The sequence below is a fragment of the Manis javanica genome, chromosome 10, assembly GCF_040802235.1.
Source record: "Manis javanica isolate MJ-LG chromosome 10, MJ_LKY, whole genome shotgun sequence".
In the NCBI taxonomy this organism is placed as follows: Eukaryota; Metazoa; Chordata; class Mammalia; order Pholidota; family Manidae; genus Manis; species Manis javanica.
Genome location: NC_133165.1, coordinates 55508409 through 55530676, shown reverse-complemented (window position 1 = coordinate 55530676; position 22268 = coordinate 55508409). Strand labels below are relative to the sequence as shown.

The window sequence follows — 22268 nt, the reverse complement described above, 5'->3', positions numbered from 1 at the left end:
CATGGATCCTTACCATCTTTTCTCAGGATAAAACCTGGAGGTAGGTTGGGATTTCGGGAGCAGATACCTCCCAGGTTGCACCTATGCCAATATGAAGACTTTCATATCAGAGAGATAGTGGTGCAACAAATTGTGGAACAAAGCTGGAACTCACTAAAGCAGAGAAGCACGTTCACAACTTCATGATGGACACTCAGCTTACCAAATGGATCAAGAATGCTGCAGCCAATGTCCTTCAGGAGACGTGGCTAATCTATAAACTCACGAAGCTGCTAAAGAAGATCGATCATGCCAGTGTCAGAAAACACCAGAGGAAGTTCCTCCAAGCTATCCACCAACTGAGGAGTGTCAAGATGGAGCAGAGGAAGCTGAGTGACCAAGCCAACACCCTGGTGGACCTTTCCAAGATGCAGAATGTCATGTATGACTTAATCACAGAACTCAGTGATCGAAGTGAAGACCTGGAGAAGCACATCGGCGGCCTGGAGTCTAAGCTGGAGCACCTCATGGCCAGCTTCAATTCCCTGCCCCTGCTCATCGCAGACGCCCTGCATCACCAGCAGCACCAGCTCCTGTCTGTGGCCGTGGAGGCCTGGGGTGTCAGCGTAGTGGTGGGCACCACCCACACCCCGCTCTCTGACAGCCCCATTGGGGTCAGTTCCACCTTCTTTCCAACCCCATACACAAGTTCAAGCAGTTGCTAAATAAAACTCCCCACTCCAGAAGCACTAAAAAAAAAAATTGTGGGGAAGAGAGAGAGGGAGAGATTGCATTAACATTCCCAAGTGACACTAGAGTGCTGTGTTGTAGAATGGACCAGGAAGTTTTCTCAAGCATTATAATGGAAGAAGAAGATAGTTAGGAGTCTATTATCTGGGAGGCAAGTTAAACCGCTACTGAGGATCCTAGGGCTGAGGCCACATTGAAATCAAATATATCCAGCCCTGGGAACAGCCACTGTGGGGTTGAGTCAGAATGTGGTTCCGAACAAAATGAGGGAAGAGTCCATGAAGTCAGCGACTTCTCCATCAGACCAGTGACAGTCGGGTGCAGTGCATTGCTGCAGAGGACAGAGGAATCGTAAGTTCATAAGCAGCCAAGGTCCTCTTCTCCCCCTTCCCAAGGCCCAGAGTCTATCTCTGAGATGATCAGGAGAAGCGATAGGACGAAAAGACCACATTATCCAAAAAAAAAGCTGAGTTTCCTCTAGAAATTGTTTGCATTATTAAACAGAACTAAGCTTACTGTATTTGGGCTAAATTTAGCCCTCCATTCCTGTTTATCCACCCACCCATCAAAAAGAATGAGGGAATTCCAGAAGAATGCGAGAGTAGTCATAGAAGATAAAGTACGCTTTTCTTTGCACACCTCAATGTAATGTAAGTACATTTGCATCCAGGTACATGTTTCAAGTGCTATTGCTAAGCTTTCTATGTGGCTTAATTCAGTCTGGTACCAAAGGCAGGTGCTTGCTTAAAGGCATTACTTAGTGATGGTGCTTATGGTAAGTCATGGAGACCCCAGGGGTATTCAGAAAATGAGTAAGTAAAACCAGGTCATGAATTCAGTCTGTTTGTGAATGATCTACTCTGTCCCTGCTCTGAGTAGTAGGCATGATGGGCAGTCCAATGAAGTCTTCCCTTTCTAGGATGTGAGAGCTTACACTGAAGGACAGCTCCCCGATTCCCTACAATAACATCACCTTCCTTCTTCACAACCAGGCAGTTAAAGCGTTAGCATTGTTCTTCAGTTAAAGGGGAATTTAAAGATGATCTAATCTAATCTCTTCATCTCACAGGTGGGGAAGTCAAGGCTTTTTGAGGCAAGGGGGCTTGCCCATGGCCAAAAAGAAAGTTAGTAGCCAAGGCAAGGCCAAAACTCATGCGTCCTAGCCCCTGGTGTTCTCTGCTAGTCTGCAAGACATTGCTCACGCTTCCCGTACACAAACAGTCTGAACCGATGTAAAAACCATCTGGTCTATGTGATGGAAGAGTGGAAGAGTCTGCCCAGCAGGCAGGAGGCTGAACCCTGGTGGTTTCTGGGAACTCTGGCATCTCTCTGACCTGAGACTCAGTGCCACACATGTTTCCCTTGAGCTTTGGCACATCCAATACTTGAAACTCTGGAAGCAGCAGCATTGTCTCTGGGACTTGCAAAATTCTAAGAAAACACTGACATGCGGATGGCAGAATTCACAGTGTCCTGTCTTCTCTAACGGAACCCACAGGATGCCAAAAAGACAAATACATTTTTCTCCTCCAAATTATTCCTCCTACAAATGCTAAGTATCTCCATCTGGGAGGCATTTAACATTTCAGGCAGCTATTGCTGATCTGTGGGAGGACTTGCCAAGTATCAACTGTCTCCCCAAAATAACTCCCCTTATTACTGCAGGATCTGCTGAGATCCAGCCCAGGCAGGAAGAGAGAAACAGTGTGTCTGGGAAGGCCCCAAAGTTTGATGGGAGCAAAGACAACCATCCCCTCACCTGGGTCCACCCACTCTCCTCTCTTCAGAGGAGTGCTTTGATGAGACAAAGTATAGATGTAATGACATCCTTCTGGAAGGATGGATTTCCAGAAAGAATTTCATCAATGACATTCCCCCCAGATGACAGTCTCATGTTTCTTCTGACACCTTAAGTTCATTCAGATACTTACAGGAAATCACATACATTCCTGATAGCCTGAGTTAGAACATGTCCTATAAAAGACGGCACTGATGGGAATATCTGAGTTCTAAATAGGAACTAAGAACTTGTCTTTACCACTTCCCTTTCTGCTCAAATTTGCCAAGTCCAGCCATGGGGGAATGAACATCAGGCTAACATCTCCAAGCCACTAACATCTCCAAGCCCTCCCCTATTCATCCATCAAACCTCTGTCTGTTAACTACAGTATGGGGGTAATTGGGAGGGGGCCCAGGATAGAGGAGATACACAGGCTTTGTCATCACAGTGTACATCAATCAGTGGGGTAGGGGTGTATAAAATATGTCCACAAATATCACTTCTATCTAGATCTGGGTAAAATCATGTGGGAAATCCCGATAAAGGGCTGTAGAAAGTGGGAGAAGGAGACGTCACTGCCAACTGAGAGGCCAGGGAGTACTCATGGTGTAGATGGCATTTGTCTTAAACCTTTAAGGAGGGAGATTAGAATGTGAGCGTATGGAAATTCATTGAGGAAAGGGCATCTCAGGTGCATGGAGCACAATTCAAGGTTGTAAATTGAAGGTTCAGATCTGAAAATCTGAAATTCATTTATTTATTTTTCCCTTCATTCATTGAAAGGGACATGTATTTACTGAGCATAGAGTATGTTCAGGCCAGAGACCTGGGAACTGGGCATATAAAGATGCATAAGACATGACCCTAAAGAGTTTTACCTAGTGAAATATTGAATCAGAGTACCTGGGGAGAAAGTTCAGTATGGAGTAGGGAGTGATGAAATGGATAACCAAAGGACCATGTGAGAGAGCCGTGGACAAGAGCTTGACTAGGGTGTGGGAGACTAGAGACTTCCTGCAGGTAGAGGAAACAGAAGCAGAGGCCAGAGACAGGAGAAGTGTGTTTCAAGGAATGCTTGGCATATGCTCAGGCTCTTTGGTCAGAGACTAGAGGGCAGTGTGCCAGGTGGGAGGGTGGCATAAGAGTGAAACTCTATTAAGGTGTTTGCATTTTCTTAGCATGGGGAGTTCCTCCAGCCATTCTTCTATTTCTGCTTCTGTCATGGAAATAGCAAGGGAGATGAATCACACCACCACCAGGAATCCTGCTGGCAGCCCATGATGGATGGGAAGGTGTAGCTCTGAACATGCAGAGCTACTGTCTACCACTTGCTTGTCAGTCAGTATTCTCATCCCATTTTGTGCTGTTTTCTTTTCTCCTTGTGTTGGTCTCCGGGAGAAAACCCTCAGAGTACCTAGCACAGGGCTGAGTTACATGGTAGATGCTCAATGTGTACTTGGTGACCTATGCTATTGTCTTGTGTGTGTGTGTGTGTGTAACTGCAGGGGTCCTAGATGTGTGATTCTGTGGGGGCTGAAATAAGGGCTTTTGCTGCTATTTGGGACACTAAAAATATTTCTCCCACTTCTATCATTGTTGATGCTTTCTTTATGCAGTCAATCCTTTGTTCTCTGCTGCGTGAATGATATTTTCTTGGCTAGGAAGATAATCTTTTGAAGACATTTTTAGATAATACAGCATATGTATACACATAGTCAACATCAATGACTAGCCACCTAAACACCTGTCTCCAGATGATTAAAAAATATAAAACTATTTTAAGTTTTTGGAAATGTAGATATTTGATAAATTTCTGTGTATCATTTGAAGAAGAGAAAGTATTAGTTTATACTACACATTTAAAAAGGATTTTTGAATATTAAAAAGAAAGAAAAGTTTAAACTAGTAAGTCTAGTGTCACTGTTAATGTATTACCACATTGTTGCATATCTTTTATTTCTTTGTTTAAGCCTATATCTGTGTATACTTATCAAATTTAGGATTGAATGGTTTTATACTGATTGTAGGATGCATTTAAAATTAATATAAATAGCATGTAGATAGTAAATCCTTTTTTGTATAATTAATTTTTAATAGTTAAATGGTAATTCCAAGTTGTTGCCAGGTAGGGATGGGGCAGAGATGGAATGAACAGCAATTCCCAGCAAAGATGGCAATTGTGCAAAGTCCCTGCATCAGGTGGCCGGAAGCATTTTTGGAAACTTTGTATGTCTTTATGTTGCTTCTAGCTATCCCATTGAACCCTTTTGTACTCCTAATTACTTTTCAGTTGACTTTACTGGGTTTTCTAGATCTATACTCATTATTGCTTGCAACTAATCAAAAGAGTAGTCATGAATTCTCCCTTTACCATGTCGGGCGCCATGCCAAGGGCTCTGCCTGTGTGTGTTTGTGTAATCCTCAGTGTCCTTTATGGAGTGTGTTCACCGTTTCTAGTACACAGGAAATGGACACTTTTCATGAGCTAAGTGATTTACCAAAATGGTGCTCAGGTGCTAGTGAGTGATTGTGCAACTGGGATCCAAACCCAGGTCTCATGCCAGCGTGTATGTCCAACCTGGCATTAAACTAACTTTTCTTTAATAACACTTAAAAAATTTATGTTTGATTCTGAACCCTTGGGCTGAAAGTCAAAGAAATCAAAGAATTTCTATTTTATTTAATAGGAAGGATTTTTTTTTTTGTAGAAAGAGCACTTAATGTGAAGTCTATCCCCTTAACAGATTTTGAAGTATACAATAAGGTATTCTTATCTGTAGGCACACTGCTGTACAGCAGATGTCTAGAACTTACTTGCAAAGCTGAAACTGTACACAAGTTGAACAGTAACTCCCTGTTTCCTCCTCCAAGTCCCTGGCAACTGCCATTCTACTCTCCATTTTTCTGGGTCTGACTATTTTAGATGCCTCATGTAAGTGGAATCATGTAGGGCTTGTCCTTCTGTGACTGGCTTATTTTACTTAGTATGATGTTCTCAGTTTTCATCTATGTTGTTGCTTGGAGCAGGATTGTCTTCTTTTTGAAGGCTGAATAGTACTCCCTTGCATGTAATATATATTTATAAACATACACACACACATACCCCACATTTTCTTGATATATTCATTAGTTGATGGACCTTGAGGTTGTTTCCATATCTTGGTCATTGTGAATACTGCTGCAGTGAACATGAGAGTTCATGTATCTTTAAGATTCTGATTTCAGCTCTTTTGGATAGATACCCAGAAATAGGATGGCTGGATCATATGGTAGTTCTATTTTTCATTTTTGGAAGAACCACCATACTGTTTCCACAGTGGCTGCACCAATCCACATTCCCATCAGCTGTGTGCAAGGGTTGCAGTTTCTCCCCATCCTTGCCAACACTTGCTATCTTTTGCCTTCTTGATATTAGCCATGAAACAGTTTAGAAGTGACAACTCATTGTGGTTTTTGATTTGTAAACTAATGTTTTGTTTTGTTTTCCTACCTGTCTTTTTTAATATCCAGATTATCAAAAAGCAGGGACTGTTGTTTTGTCCTGGACTTTAATGGGAGTATTTCTGGTGTTTTGTAGTTGGGTAAAGTGTTGGCCGTCAATATATGAGAGCTATTTTTTTACAAGGTTAGCAAAGTATTCCTCTATTCCAAGATTTCTGTCTTCTTTTTTAATAAGTCAGAGATGAATAGTGTATGCTGTCAGAAACTTTTGGAATTTGATTATCATCTTTCTCCTTTGACCCAGTAATATGATAAATTATGTTAATAGACTTCTGAATATTAAGTGATTCCTAATAGTTAATCATCCTTGGTTTCCTGGAATAAAACCTACTTGGTCATAATGAATTATTCTTCCCAAATGTAGCTGAATTAGGTTTGCTGGTTTTTTATTTAGCACCTTTGTATCTATATCCGTAGTAAGATTAGACTGGCTCTTTCTCCTTCCTTTGACTATTGTTATTAGGTCTTATCAGCACTCATGCCAACCTTACTGAAGAAATCAGGACATATTTTCTCTTTTCACTTCCTCCTGAATAGTTACATAATGGGAGTTAGTTATTTTTCAAAATGTTGACATAACATTTAGACTAATTAAGGCCTAGTACTTTCTTCAGAGATAATTCTTATATATTCAGTTTCTACCAAAGTTAGTGCTAAACTCAGATTCTCATTGAGTCAACTTTTATAATTCATATTTTATTGTTAAATCATCTATATCATTAGGATTTTTGAATTAATTTAGTATATGATCATGTATTTCTTACATATTAAATTATATTACAAATTATTAATTTGTGTTTTTTATTCTGTTATTTCTCCTCTGTATTGAGAGGCTATACAGCTACTAGTTAGAAGGAGCTATGGGGTAAGGTGGTATTTTAATCCCACCTCTGCTACTTGCCACTTGGGTGATGCTGGGTTCATTAGTTTTCTGTTTTCCTCAACTCTTCATTTGTAAAATGGGGATAATAATAGTACCATCCTTGTAATATTGTTAATGCCATAGTTAACCACTGCCAGGCACAAAACTAATACTATTAGCTATTCTTCTAGTTTCTAATTTTTTAATATTTGTGCTTACAAAGAAAATAGCATTCAGATTTACATATTAAGTGTACAAATTACTTATTTCTTAAGTTACTGGGGTTTTAAAAATCTACCTTTTATTCCTTTTATACTTTCTTAGTTTTTACCTGCCTTTGGAAAAAAATCTCATTACTGTACTTTGCTTAGTTAATTTCTTTTTATTCTTTTTTGTTTAATTATAAAATTTCAGAATGAAATCTTAGATCATCACATATTTGTATTCTGTGTTTTCTCACATCATTATTTGCTAAATAATTTATGACCAATATTTTAATTTTCTCTTTGACCAACATGTCATTTAAGAGAGGTTTTCAGTTGTAAAGGCTTGAGTTCTCATAGTTTGTTTTCAGGTTTTTTTTTTTTTTTACTTGTTTATTTGGATTTCAGAGAGTATTTTCTATTCTATATGCCCATAAAGTAGTATTTTTTATATATTTCTATGTACTCTTCTAAATGAGTATTTTCTGTATATGCCAGAGAATATGATGGGAACTACCACTTTTGGTTTGAGTGTGTGTGACTTACTATCATGTAAATCTGGGAAATTGTATTAATTGATCTTTTGAAAGAAGTTCCATTAATTTCTTGATATAATGCTTAAATATCTATTGAGTCGGTGTTAATTATACTATGCAAGTCCCTTACATCCTTATTTATTTTTTTCTACTTGATCTGTCACAGCACCGAAGTATTCATGTCATTTGTCCCTTGTATTGTTAGTATTTTAGCTCCGGATAGTTAATGATTTCAGCAAGTAAACATTTAGGACTGTTGACCTGCCTTGTGAATTGCATATTTAGCAGTATGAAATAATTCTCTTGTTCTATTTTGAGACATTTTACTTGAATTCTAAAGTGTCTGACGTTCATTTTGCAGCCCCTGGCTTAACATTTGTTTGCAATGGACAGGTGCCATTTTTGTTCATTCTTTTGCATTTAACCCAGATATGTAATTTTGTTTTAGGTCTGGCCAGTGTAAACAGCATTTAAGCTTTTGATCCAATCTCCGAGTCTCTGTCTTTTAATTGAGGTCTTAAAAGATTTACATTTATTGCCACAGCACATTCGTTCGGGCTCACTTCCATCACTGTGTTTTCCAGTTCTTTAGTTTTATTAACTGACCCTATCCACTTTTTACTCTAGGTGGCATAATAGTGAAATAGTTAAACATGAACCTGAATCAACCTTCAGATGTCTAACTAGCTGTGGGCATTGTGCCTGATAATCAGGAGGACTTGTTGAGGCACATAATTACCTGGAATGCATCCAGAGAAGTCTGTCTCCAGTAAAAGTTGTAGCATATTCTCACATGGCAACTAGATCAAACTAGAACCTGGGGAAAAGTTAAAGAGCTGCTGGCCATGGGGTGGGTAGAGGTACAGAGAGAGAGAAGAGGGGAGAGGGAGAAAGGGAGAGAGGTTAGAATGATTTTGTAGAGTTTCTGAATCAGAATTCTAAATAATGTGTAGGTCTCAGGCTGTCAGAACTATGAAAGAAATTCCCAAATTGGGCTCTGTTCCTTCATAAATTTGTAAGTTCACAATCATTAGAGATGTGCAAGAAGTATCTGATGTATCAGAATGCACTTTAGCTGATTCATATTTTGATTCATATTTTGAGCAGAGGCTGCAACTCAGTGATATCCCAAATCATTCCAAATTGAAGATCTGTAAATACTTGAGCAATAGTAACATTGACAAATCCTAGTCTCATCTATATGTGTAGTCTTTTAAACTTCTTAGATGGGAATTCTGATTTTGATTCTACAGAACAGCTTTCAAAAGCAAGTCCCACACCCATCCGGATGTGTGGCTTATATGAAGGTCTAATCTATACAAGTCTATACAGACAGGGTTCTTAACCCAGGTGCCTTAAAAAATACCAGTGTCTGGTTCCCAACAGAGTGTTTGATTTAGCCTTTCTGGGGTTGGAGCACAGATATTTTTTTTTTTATAGTCTGCCCAGGTGGTTACAATCAGTAACCAAGGGTAAGAATCATCAGCATGGAGGATGTTATCACTGATTTTCAATTGGGTAAACATGGCAAACATTTGTGCTTTGCCTCCGGTTCATCCGTTTCTCCATGTTCTGGCCACAGCCCCTATTTCGTTTGAGAATGCATCACTTCTGTTTGTCTGTCCTTGCAGTTTTGGAGGCATTGATGCTGGGAGTATTCTGGGTGGAACAGGACTGTCCGACTTTGGTCAGCACCCACATTCTGCAGACCAGTCAGAAAGCACTGGGACTTCCCTGGAGACTCCTCATTTCACCTGGAGGTTAGCCTGGCAGAAGGCTGGATAAGCTGGAGCCGCCCTGGATTCTAAGAATGAAGCTTGCACAGGAAAAGGTAGGGTTGAAAGATGGAGAGAAACTGAATCCTGATGACATCTTTTGAGCCATGAATTTAGTCACACTTATGGTCACTGCCATCTCCATTTCAGAGATGAGGGATCTGAGGCTAGGTGAGGTTTGATTAGTTGCCCTCAAATTCCACAGCCCAATACCAGTAGAGGTGACAGGATTTGACTCCATGAAGGTCAGATTTCAAAAGTTGGGCATTTCTGCTCTCCTACATGGCCATGACTGCCTCGGTCCCCTCTCTCAGCTAGACTGAGTAACGATGAATTTGAAAAGTGGCCAGTCTGAGTTTGAGTCGATCAAGATTTTATGCTCCTGTCATGCCTGTGTTCCATGTGACCAACTATCTCTGTGTCTTAGGATGATTCAAGGTTTTTGTTTGTTTGCTTATCTTCAACAGAAAGAGTCCTGACTGTTACAGAAGTGTTAGTGAATGTGTCTAACATTGCCTTCTCTTCGAGTTTTTCTTTGGATATATTCTTGATCGTTCCCCAAATATAAGCACATAGCAGAAAGAAGGGAAGGTATAGAATGCTCTGGAAAGATAGGCAAGAGAAAACCAAGAGGCAATCAGATGAGGGCCCCAGTCTTTTGAGACTGTATAGTTTATACTTTTTAGAGGAGCTTCCCTAAACCCTTCCAATTGTCTCAAAATAATCGTGTTGTGTATAGGTGGGATGGGGAAACTAGAGCATAATAACAACACATATTGAACCCTTACTGTGTAAGTAAGTGACAGGGATGGGATTTGATTTCCAAGCACAGGTGTTTCTGCTACATCTGTGGCTGCAAAGCACTTCTCCCTCCATCACTGTTCTGCTTTCCTGATAAGCAGAGTCATTATGAATTTTAAGACGATCAGAGTTATCTTGAAGGTTATCAAGTAGATTTTCTGTTCTTGGGTGATGTTTATCAGACTAACCTTGAAACTGCTCATAAATGGCAGAGCTGTTTTCTAAGGCTGGGAGCTAGAAGTCTGGCCTGAGTATTTCTTTAAAAAGAAAGGGAACAAATACCAGATTTCAAGAATTCCACAGATTTCAGACTCATATGGTATTTAATTCCAATAACATCATAAGGGATATATGTTTATTCCATCCCCAAAAGCCCCTTAGTGGGCTCATCTGGTATCCCACAGTGATAATGTCCAACTCTGATGTATTTAAGCATGGTCTTCTTCAGAGCATTTGTGGTTAAAAGTCCGAGAGGCAAGGGGAAGCAGTCACATACAGTACTTTACAAACCAGTTTAATTAACTTGACTAGTCACTGGAAACTCCATTCAACTAGCTGGTCAGTGGGATATCATGGTTAACCAAAGAAGAGGCCAAATTAGACCCAGACCTTGGAGACTAATTCTCAATTCCCAGCAGTAAGAGTGCTCACCTTTTTGTGTCTACTTGCAGCCATCAGTTTAAGCCTTAAAGAATTGTGTCCAATTGGTTTCCATCTGTCTGCCTTTGTGAATGTCATTCTGCCCAGCATGTGTTGTAAAGATTAGCTGTGTTTCATCGTTTTGTTAGCATGAATCAATAATGTGGGATTCTTGGCTCGCTGAATTTTTAAAGTCATCTGTGAATCAATGTAAGCTCTTTGTGCAGCACCCCTTATAACATGCTAATTTGGTATCATTGGATTAAATGCCTACTTTTGGGAGACAGTTATTGAAAATTTTAAGATTAGCTTAAAGGTTAGCTTATACAATAGAGGAGACATACTAAGTTATATTATTTTGCTGCTCTATATGCATGGAATCCATTTTGGGGAGGGCTAAAATTAAATTATCAAAATTAATAGTAGATTCTAACAGAAGCATAGTCTGAAAGTACAAAACAAAGGCCCCTACAGGGAACCTTCATGTGTCTATCAATGATTCAAAAATGCTTCACTCTTGGAAGATGTAGCAATGATGCTGGAAATTGCATCCTATGTGGAAAAAAGGGAGTATAATGCATTTCCTGGAAATTGAACTATAAAGGAGATTCATTTTCCCCCAAAATAGGTGAAAAGCAAGCAGTACTTAAATGGTAATCCCATAAGATTGTTTAATGTATATTTTTCCATTGCAGAAAATTCACGGACAGTTTATCTGATGGTCTGAGCTTTAATATAGCCAAACTCTTTCTAATCCTGTAGAAATAGACATTTATATAACACTGTTATTAATCGGTAAAAGATGCTCTATTAAAATATTCACTTTCTTTAGTTACAAAAGACAACGATTTAATTTATCAAATTAGTACATACTAAAAAATTAAAGCTGCTGAGCATGGGGTGATTTACTACTGGGAGGTATATAAATTATTGCAAACTTTCTGACAAGCTATTTCATAAACATATCTAAATGGCTTAAAACGCTCTTACCTTTTTCACTTAGTAAATCCAGTTTAAGCAAACATTCAAATTTATGGGCAAATATTTATGTGTAAATATGTTCATCACTGTGTTAATTCAAAGAACAAAAAAACATGTGGAAACAATTTAAATACCTAACAAAATAGATGACTGAAATAATTTCAAAATGAGGAGTTTGCAAAGAATTTTTAATTTTCTGGAGAAATGTTTAAATGTTATATTAGATGACAAAACCAAAATACAAAATTGTATGGATGATATCATCACACCTATGTAGAAAACACATTTGGGAAAGATGCTGAATGTAAATACACACTAGAGTTTAAAAGTCATTCATTCAATCACACTTATTGTGAGGCACTGTTTTCTGAGGCATTGTTCTACAACCAGAGATTACAGTGATGAGCCAGACAAGTCTCTACCCTCATGAAGCTTATATTTTGAGGAGGAGACACAGGCAAACAATACCAAGGCACTCTCTGGTAGCGATAAGAGTTATCAAGGAAATAACATGTGACAATATACTAGAATGGTGCCAGCAATGAGAGACATGGTTGGGGGTCTGGATCGAGGGTCAGGAAAGCCTCTCTGACTGAGCAGGTCAGATTTAAGCTAATCTGAAGACAAGGAGTGAGAAATGTGATGATCTGGTTAAAGAGTGTGCCAGCTAGAGGGATGAGTAAGTACAAAATCAAGGATGGTTGACTGTGTTCTAGAAATATAAAGAACTGTTGGAGGTTACTGAGTGAAGGCTGAGTAGGAATCATGCAAAGCAGCAGATCTTGGGGGCCAGAGTTGGGTATTTCATCTCATACATATGCATTTGGAAGCCTTGGAGGGAATTGAGCTAGGGAGTGACCTAGTATGATTTACATTTTTTAAAACACCCCTATCGATGCCTTTGGAAATATAATGTAGGGATCAAGAGAGAAAACAGAGAAATCAGTTAAGTGGCTTTTGCATGTTCCCTTTGATTCAGCAAACCTTCTTCTGGTAATTTATCATATGGGTATAATTGCATGTACAAAAATACTATATACAAGCTTATAGCAGCATTGTTTGAAATAGCAAAGGACTGGAAACAACCCAGTTGTCAAAGGATAGGTTACTGGTTAAATAAATTCTGTTACAGCCAAATAATGCAATACTAAACAACTAAATAAAGAATGAAGAAGCTCTTTCCAAGTGCCCATATGGAAAGATCTCCAAATGTATGATAAAGTAAAAGGAGCAGAACAGGATGCATCCTGTGCTAACATGTAAAAATAAGGATATATTTGGCTAAGGACATCCCATAAAGCTAAAATTTGGTTACCTGTGAAAAGTAGGGGTGGGAATGGACTGATGAGAGACAGGGGTGTATATATTTTGAGACAGTTTGACTTTTGATCATGTGCACTGTCTGTTCAAACAAAAATTAAAATAGAAGATTAGGTTTTTTTCAGCAATCCAGGGAAGGAATATTAGATATGCTAGAGTAATGGCATTGTAGATAGAAGTTGATTGAATTTGGAATGTTTTGTAGGCAGTTTATGGAATTTGATTGGAGTTTTGGTCATGAGCTGTGAGGGTAAATCAAAGATGATTCCTAGGATTTTGGCTTGAGAAACTGGGTAGTTGTGATAATTCCTGAGTTGGGGAGGACTGATATAGGAAGTAGTTTTGGAGGGAAAATCAGAAGTCCTTTTAAGCCCTGTTAAGATTGAGATGATAAAGCAATCTAAATAGAGATCAGGTAGGAAATTGAATGTAGGAGTCTGGAGATCAAGGTAGACATTGGACCTGGATATATAAACTTAGGAGGCATCAATATATAAATGGTTTTGAAGCCATGGATTGGATGAGATTATTCATTGGCTGAGGGATGTATTGAAGTTAAAACTTCCCAGGACTGAGACTTGTGATGCTCAATATTTTAAGTTGAGTTAAATAAGTTAATAAGTAAGCTGAGCAGAAAGGAAGATCTAGGAAAAGACACTGAGAATCTAGTCTGTGGAGTTAAGAGGAGAAGTAGGATTTTATGGTGGCACATTGGTCAAGAGGAAAATTAATTATTTCCAGAAGGGAGTGGTTATCTACCTATTAAATGTTGCTGGGAGATAAGAGCTCAGGGAAAGAACCAGAGGAATTACTTATTGTTGATTTAGAGTAGGGCCATGGTTTGAATGAGTGTGTAAAGAAAGAATGTAAAATTGGAGATGAAGAAGTAGATATGGTGATTAAAAATCACTCTTTCAAGGAGTTTCTCTTTGAAAAGGAGAAAGGAATGAGAAAATGTTTTTCAAGGGCTGTGATGGTCAAGGGCTTTTGTTTTTTTGTTTCTTTTCTGTAAGATGAGAAATATTGGGGCATGTTTGTCAATGACAATGGTGAAATAGGAGAGAAACTGATGGTACAGCAGAGGGAAGGGTAATTCCAGGACTCGAGACAAGCCGAGTCTTTGAGAAGATGAGAAGAAATGGGATGTACAGCCGAGTGGAAAGGTTGATCTTTGAAGGATCCCAGTTCTTCTTCCTTGTCACTGTGGTTGTCACTGGAAGGTCAGGCTGATGGGACTGTTGTTGCCTCATCTGAGAAACAGTGACTAGACGGTACGTATCCCATGAAACAAAGTAAATAACAATGCCTGGGAAGTAGCATACTCTCAGTAAATACCTGTCATTTTTTGTTAATTATTTTCATTCTATGTGTTTTCCATATATTGCACATTAAGCATTTGCTAAAACAATGTTAAAATATCAGTGCGCTGTCTTGCCATATTCCCTGGTCAATGTGAGAAACAGAATGCAAAAGTGACCCAAAAACCCTTCACACTTCGAGACTTTTTCAGCACCAAGGAAAGCAAACTTCTAACTTATCAGCACACACAAGATTTCAGCATACGATTGCCTAGGGGCCACTCTTCTCATAAATACATAAACGGGAGAGGGGATGGATATAGCAAGGCTTAGATTGAGCCCTGCGGGAATTCTGCTTCCCACTTGCAAAGAACAAGGCTGGGCTCTTTCTTTGCGGTGTCTCTGCCACTTGCACACCGTTCTGGCATTGTACGAAGCCCTGCTGCCTATCTCCTGGGAGCTCAGTGCGTTTGTGTGGGCTTAGAGAAAAGGAAGAGCAGGGGAATCAGAATCCGTGTTTCAGAGGCAGGCTTACAGGATACCTGCCACTCTGGGAGAATGGCAGATTACACTGGGATGCGACGTGAGGCTGAGTTCTGAATATGTTGACTTTATCTTTTAATAATGCATTTCATTAGGAACAGGGACTATTGATGTACCTGGCAAATAAAATGCATTCTTCACAGGCAGCCTTGTTCTTCAGTAGTTTCTTAAGCAGAGAGAAAGGAAGCAATGTTTGACAGCTGTTTCTCATTAAAAATTGCCCATCTGTGGCTCTGGGGAAGGGGATCATGAATGGGTTGTGGGGAAGGGAAAGGAACCATATCTCACCAGGCTGCTGCTCTGAGCCAGGCACATGGCTTAGCTCACTTAATCCTCTTAACTACTTTTAATGTAGATATCAGCCCCATTTGTATATGGGAGAAAGCTCTGAGAAGTTTGGTAACTTACCCAGAGTAACACAGCTAACGAGTAGAAAGTTGACATTTAAGCTCAAGGCTTTCTTCCTGTGTTTAGCATTCATTCTTCTGCACCAGGGTTTCTCAACTTTGGCACTATTGGCATTTTATGTTGGATGATTCTTTTGTGTGTGTGTGTGTGTGTGTGTGTGTGTGTGTGTGTGTGTGTGTGTGTACTAGGGGTAGGGGGTTGTCCTCATTGTAGGGTATTTAGCATCATCCCAGGTGCAATAACACACACACACACATGCATTGTGATAATGAAAAGTATCTCCTGCCATTGCCAAATGTCCCCGGTGGGGCCAAATTTTCCTGGGCTGAGAACCACTGCTCTGCATCATGCTGTTTTAACAAACACCTCTACAGCTCGTGGCCCAGTAGCAGCTTTCTAGATTGTGATACAGATCATATTTGTGTGTGCTACGTAAATTCATTCCTTCACTCAGTCACTCCCTCCCTCCCTCCCTCCCTCCCTCTCTCCCTCACTCCTTTACCATCCATTTCTAGTTACCACACTTAAAGCTAGGCACTCTGCTAGGTACTGGAGAAGGAGGCGAATGAATCATAGTTCCTGCCCTTGGGGCGTGCAACCTGATGAGGAGACAGACAAACAGACACAGAGTGGCAGCTCAGTGAGTATAATGCCGGTGGCAGCTAGAGCAGAGATATTTATCCTATTTTAGGGATCAGGTCTTTGAGGAAGAAGAATCTACTAGATATGCAGGGTCCACAGGTTGACTGAAAAGATAACCTTATGAGCTGTTGTTTGGGGATGATCCTGAGTTTTTAGTGAATGAACCGTTAGTGAGCCAGCTGACCAGATTTGTCTTTAAATATCTTATTGTAATATATAGAGAGCAAAGTACATATTTCTTATGTATAAAGCTTGGTGAACCTTATAGGTTCACACCACACAACTACCATTTAAGATCAAGATACAGAACATTGCTGTCACTGCAGAAGTTTCTCTCATGCCTCTTAATCAGTAGAAACCCCTGCAATAATAAACAGGGCAACTTCTCTTGCCCTAGATTAGTCTTGCCTGTTCTTGAACTTCATATAAATGGAATCATCACAGTATGTTTTCTTTGGTGTCTGTCTTATTTATCTCATCATTACATTTGGAGATTTATCCATCTTGTTGTGTGTGAGTACTATTTCATTCTTTTTTATTGCCATAAAAAATTTCATCAAGTGAATATTGCCATAATTTATTTATCCATTTTCCTATTGATGAGCATTTAGGTTATTTGCAGTTTTGTCTGTTATTAATAAAACTGTCATAAACACTTGTATCTATGTCTCTTGTTGGACATAAGTGCTCCTTTCTCTTGGGCATACACCTAGGAGTGGAATTGCCAGGTCATAAGATTGATAAATGTTTAGCCTTAGTAACTGCTGCCTGGGGTTTTTCCAGAGAGGCTGCACCAGTTTATGCCCCAACCTGCAACTCTTCAGAGTTCTGGATGCTGTCAGGTTTCTTAGAGTATCACAGGTAAATGTCATGCATAAGTACGGCAGGCATTTAATCCTAAGGTTGCAGACAGCCGGGGATGAGTTGGGAAGAAGGGTGACACCACTTTTGTTCCACTGTCCTAGCCTCTGTCATGAATCCCACCACCTAAGCCCACTAGTGAAGAGCTGGATGAAGCTGCTCCCTCAACCATGAGATGCTGCTGAATAATAGGTGGGAACATGGGGTTTAAGAAAGCAATGAGGGTGGGAACATCCTATTCTGCCTTCAAGAGACACAGATCTGAGGTTGGCTATCTAATGCAATAAAGATGTAAAGCTCTTCAAGGCACCATGGTTTTATATAAAGAGCTCCAGGGATCCTGTCTCAGGTTTGCTGTGGGAACAAGAGGAACCACCCTAAACTCTCTGAGGTCATTTCCTCACTCACAATACCTGCCTTGCCCACCTCCCAGGGCCGTTGAGGGATCGAATGATAACCTGTATATGAAAAACAGCATGTGCATGAGGAGATGACTGTTTCCAAGGTTGCACTGTGGCCACCCCTGCTGTTGATCCCTGGGCCTGGGAGCCAAGGAAAAGCTGTATGCAGAGGTGGGAAGGACAGGGAGCTACCAGTACCACCCTCCTCACTCAACACTGGAGAGTCTGGATCCCTCACGCCACCTTTCTGGCCTGTAGTGTCCCCATCTGTGAAACAATGTCTTAGACCAGACCACCTCTGATGGCATTCCACTTGAGGTGTTGGGTGAGTGAGAGTATAATTGACCTTGAGCTGGTCCCCATTATTTGCTCAGGACCCATCAGAGATAACCGTGATGGCCCCTTTTATTGCACGCCAGGAACTTTCCTAAACATTTTACGTGCATCATATTGTTTATTCCTCACAAGCAACCTTATAAGGAAGACAACACTTTTTGCTTTTCCTATTTTTACTGATGAGGAAATGGAGGCACAGAGAACTTAAATAAAACTCTCCTGAAGTCCCCTAGCTAGTAAATGGAAGCAGTACCTCAGTCCAGACAGACTGATTGTTGAGCCAAGTTACTAAGGCTGACAGGACGTTTGCCTGGGTGGCTTCATCATATGGGAAGGAAGGGGGTTCAGTGAACAATCCAGGAACCAGCCGTACCTCCTCACCTTTTACTGGCTGCGAGCTCTTACACAAGTGCCTTACATCCACTGGGTCTCAGTTTCTTCCATATGAGGTGGGGATAATAGTTTCTGTCTCAAAGGCATAATATGTAGGAATAACACAGTGCCCAAGACAACACTCAGTGGCTACATGAGTCAAGGTAGAAATGAAGAATGCTGATTGGAAGTGACCTTACCTCTCATATCTCCTTGTCACAAGAGAATGTTCTTGGAATAAGGTCAAGCTAAAAGCTAAGCAAATGTAATGTGACTAAGCAGGAAGAAAACATGAGTCAAACTGGACTTCTTTTTTTTTGTTAAATTCCCCTAACCTTCCCACCCTTTCATAAAATTTATTTTTAACATTGGAAAATATAGAAAAAATGAAGAAAAATAAGTTATTCATAATCTTTGGCACCCAGACAACTGTTGATATTTTATTGTATCTCTTACAAATATGCTTGCTTTTTTTAAATAGATGGAATCATATTGGGTATAAAGTTTTGTAGTTTGCCTTTCTGACTAAATAATACAAGAACTTTCCTATGATAATGGGCAATCTCTTTGTAATCATCATTAAATTCTATTTAATGTTTCATTCTATCCATCATAATCTACTTATTCTGATACTGTCTCTAAATTTTCCAACTATTATAAAAATGATAAGATGAACATGATTTCACACACAAAATGTATCCAAATTTCTAGTCATTTTCCTAAGGCCTAGGCTTTTTTAAAGCCTCATGATAATACATTGCCACATTGCTTTCCTGAGATGTTTAGCTAAGTTATACTCCCACCAGAACAATATTTTACACTATCCCAGTGCTAACAGTGAGAATTATGAGACTTAGAATCATTGTGAATTTGATTGTTAAAAAACTTTATATCATTATTTAAATTTACAATCTTTTGGTTCAAAATGTTGCTGAATATTTATTCACATCATTTCATTTTTTTGAATTTTTTCTTTATGTCTGAATTAAAATTTTTTTCATTTTAATTTGACATATAAAAATATGTGTATGTATAATTTAAGTCATCATGATAATACTACAATAAACATTAACTTATCAGCCACCCAGCTTTTGAAATAGGACGTTTCCATACCTTAGAGATCTGAGTGTTCCTCTTAAGTGCATTTGCTTCTTTCCTTTTGAGGCAACCATAATTCTTATATTTGTGGTAATTATTTATTTCTTTCCTTATAGTTTAACCACTTATTCATGCATCTCTAAAAACAAAGTTTATTTGACCTGATTTTGAGCTTTATGTAAATGTAATAATGATGTAAGTATCCTTCTGTGGCTTATTTCACCCAAAACTGATATTCATCTATGTTAATGTGCATACTAAAATTTATTCCTTTCCCCTACTGAATAATATTCCATTGTACACACATGTTTCTCTAATGAAATTGTTGAGTCACTGGATATACAGCTTCACCTGCACCTGGTAACCTTCTAGGTCTTAAGTTTACTTTAATTGTATAGTAAATACATTCAGATTGTTTGGTTCCTAATTTTATGTAGCATCTCTCTGACAATTAGAAATTATTTTAATTCCAATATATGAATTTTTCCTTTCTGGCTCTTTCATCACTGTCATATATAGAAGATTCTCTGTCAACCTTAAGTGGAATCTTTTTTCATTATGTTCTTCTGTTTTGCTGTTATTTTCCTTTTCTGTCTTTGAGTATTCACGTATGTGGTTAACCCTTTACACTGTTCAGAATTATTTTGCTGTACAGCATGGAGTGAAAACAGTTTGACTCAGTTGCTAGTCAATTGCTTTTTAAAGCATTATCCAAGTAACTGCTTTCTGCCAGGCACTGCCTGTGATACTCAGCCCTATACCTGCCCTTGTGCATGCTCTGCTCTGTACTACCCCAGCTGTGTGCCTGAAAACCACATTTCCCAGAGCTCCTTGCGGGCTGGCATTAGTTTCTGCTAACAAATGGGAGGCAGTGACATAGGATTAACAAGAAGTGAAAAATGTACAAGCTGTTTTTCCACTTGTGGCAACAGTCACAGCAGGAATGCAGACTCCTAGGCTCGTGATAACACCACCTTCCCTGTTTTAATTTTCCAGCCCAAGAAGAGGAGTGTTCATCTTTCAGCAACATGACTTACTCCCTTTGTTCTTCTGGGTTTTCTATACATTTGTAATCCATCCTCTGTGTTAAGTCCATCTCTGTTTGAAATACCTAGAGTGCTTTCTGTTTTCCTGTGTGTACACTCATTGATAAATTGTCCTCCCCTTACTGATTTGCAATGCCAGGTTTCTTGTTTGTGTGTGTGCATGCACACATCTGTGTGGAGAAGGAAGGAGGGAGAGGGAGAGAACAAACAGAATGTGTGGTATTATGGAGCTGTATATTTTGATTCATTGATCATTTTGCCAATTTGTGCACATGTATGTTTATCATAATAATAATTATAGCTTTAGTGTACATTTCCATATCTGACAGTGCAAATCTTCATACTTCTTTCTTGTGTGGTCTTCACTGTTCTCATCTGCTTATTCAACTGGGCTTTTAAGAAGAAAATCTTTAAAAGGACAATTGATAGCCTCTGTTTGATCTTTCCCCCACATCTTGGTGAAGCTGAGAGTATTGCTTAAGAGAAGCAAACTTTGCTTCACAGTGGAGAATCACAGAAACAGTCACACATATACACCTGCGTGTGGGCACATGTGTGCGCATGCGCGCGCACACACACGCACAGTGCCTCCCATTCCTGAGTACATAGCGGGCAGTTGTGTCTGGGTGCACAGGTGAGCAGTTATTGTCCATTCAGTGTGGTTCTTCCCTGACACCTTGGGGTCATCCTACTTGGAGATGAGACTGCAGGACTGTCATCTCTAACAATGAAAGGGTATCTTATTTTCTCTGAGTCAGCCTGACTAACAATGCCCAAGGTCAGAAGAGACATTTCCTGCAACACCTTGCAATTTCTCAATAATCCTATTTGGGTTCATTGGATAAAATGGCTGTGGGAAAATGATCTGATCATTATTTTAAACACCAGGGCAATCATAGCAGGAGATGTCTCTGAAACACACTATCTGTGCTTTGGTACTACCGAAAGGAAGAGAATTGAAGAAGGTGACTTGTAAGGCTGCTTTCTTTCCTTTTTTTGTAAGAGAGGATTCTTGCAATATTCTGAAAACACCCCTGAGATCTCCCCACCAGAATGATCTCCTGCTCTTCTGTTAAACTTAGGTTGGTTGGAGACAAAGGCTGCCCCAATTTTAGAAGCCCCTGCCCTGGGGAAGCCTCTGGCACTGTCCCTCACATAGTTGACTTTGTGTATAAGACCGCTTTGGAACATGAAAGCATCCACCATGACCCTCAGGGCTTGGTGCCCTGGAGAGTCAGGCACATGGATTGCGCAGAGCAGTAAAGCTATTTTAGAGGGAAGGTGGGGACTATGCCAAGGCTTGCCTGGCAGGGGAAGCTTGGTGAAGGGCAGCATGACTTTGCACAGACGTGAAGCAGAGTAGGAACCCCCCCACCACCGTGAGCTTTATAGTCAGACTGCCTTGGTTTGAATTCTGGTTGTTTTGCACCAGTTAGCTAGATACCTCCTGTGCCTCAGTTTCTTCATCTGTACCACGTTAAAAATCACGATGACTGTGTAAAAAGCTATGTAGAATTAAATGAAGCAATCCATTTAAGAGTTTAGAATAGTATCTGGATAGAGTAAGCAATACACATTAATCCCTATCACCATTTCCAAAACCCCCTCCCCTACAACTTTAACTCATAGGTGGTTAATTGTCTAGGCTTGGGAGCCAGACTGCTCAATTCATACCCTGATGGTGCTAATCCTAGCTGTGTGACTTTTAGTAAGTTTCCTAACCTCTCTGAGCCTTACTTTGCTCATCTGCAATATAGATTTAATAATAGTACCTCCTCATGACTTTGCTGTAAGGATTTAATTAATTAATTCACAGTAAACATTTAGCCTAGTGGTTCTCAACTGGGAGCAAGTTTACCCCCTGGGGACATCTGGTAATTTGCAGGCATTCTGGTTGTCACTATGGGGTATGTGCTTAATGTCTTGATTAATGTGCAGAGGCCAGGATTGCTGCTAAACTTTGCAATACACAGGACAGCCCCCACCCCCCACACCCACAGCAATGGTCCTGCCCTGAATGCTGAGACTCCCCGACAGACCTGGTAGATGGGTTCATGGCTGGGAGTGAGCACTCAGTACAGGTGGGCTGCTGTCATTTGAGCAGCAGTTTTGGGCACTTACACTGCGTCAGGAGCT

The 22268-nt window shown here is 39.8% G+C and overlaps 1 long non-coding RNA gene across 1 annotated transcript in view; it reads left to right on the top strand.

The window, feature by feature from the left end:
* The window catches only part of LOC140843735 (uncharacterized), a 301319-nt gene that overhangs the window by 188708 nt on the left and 90343 nt on the right, over positions 1 to 22268 (top strand). The window contains exon 2 of the long non-coding RNA XR_012121742.1: positions 9243 to 9442. This is a non-coding gene — a long non-coding RNA (uncharacterized lncRNA). The remainder of the gene's footprint in view (positions 1 to 9242; positions 9443 to 22268) is intronic.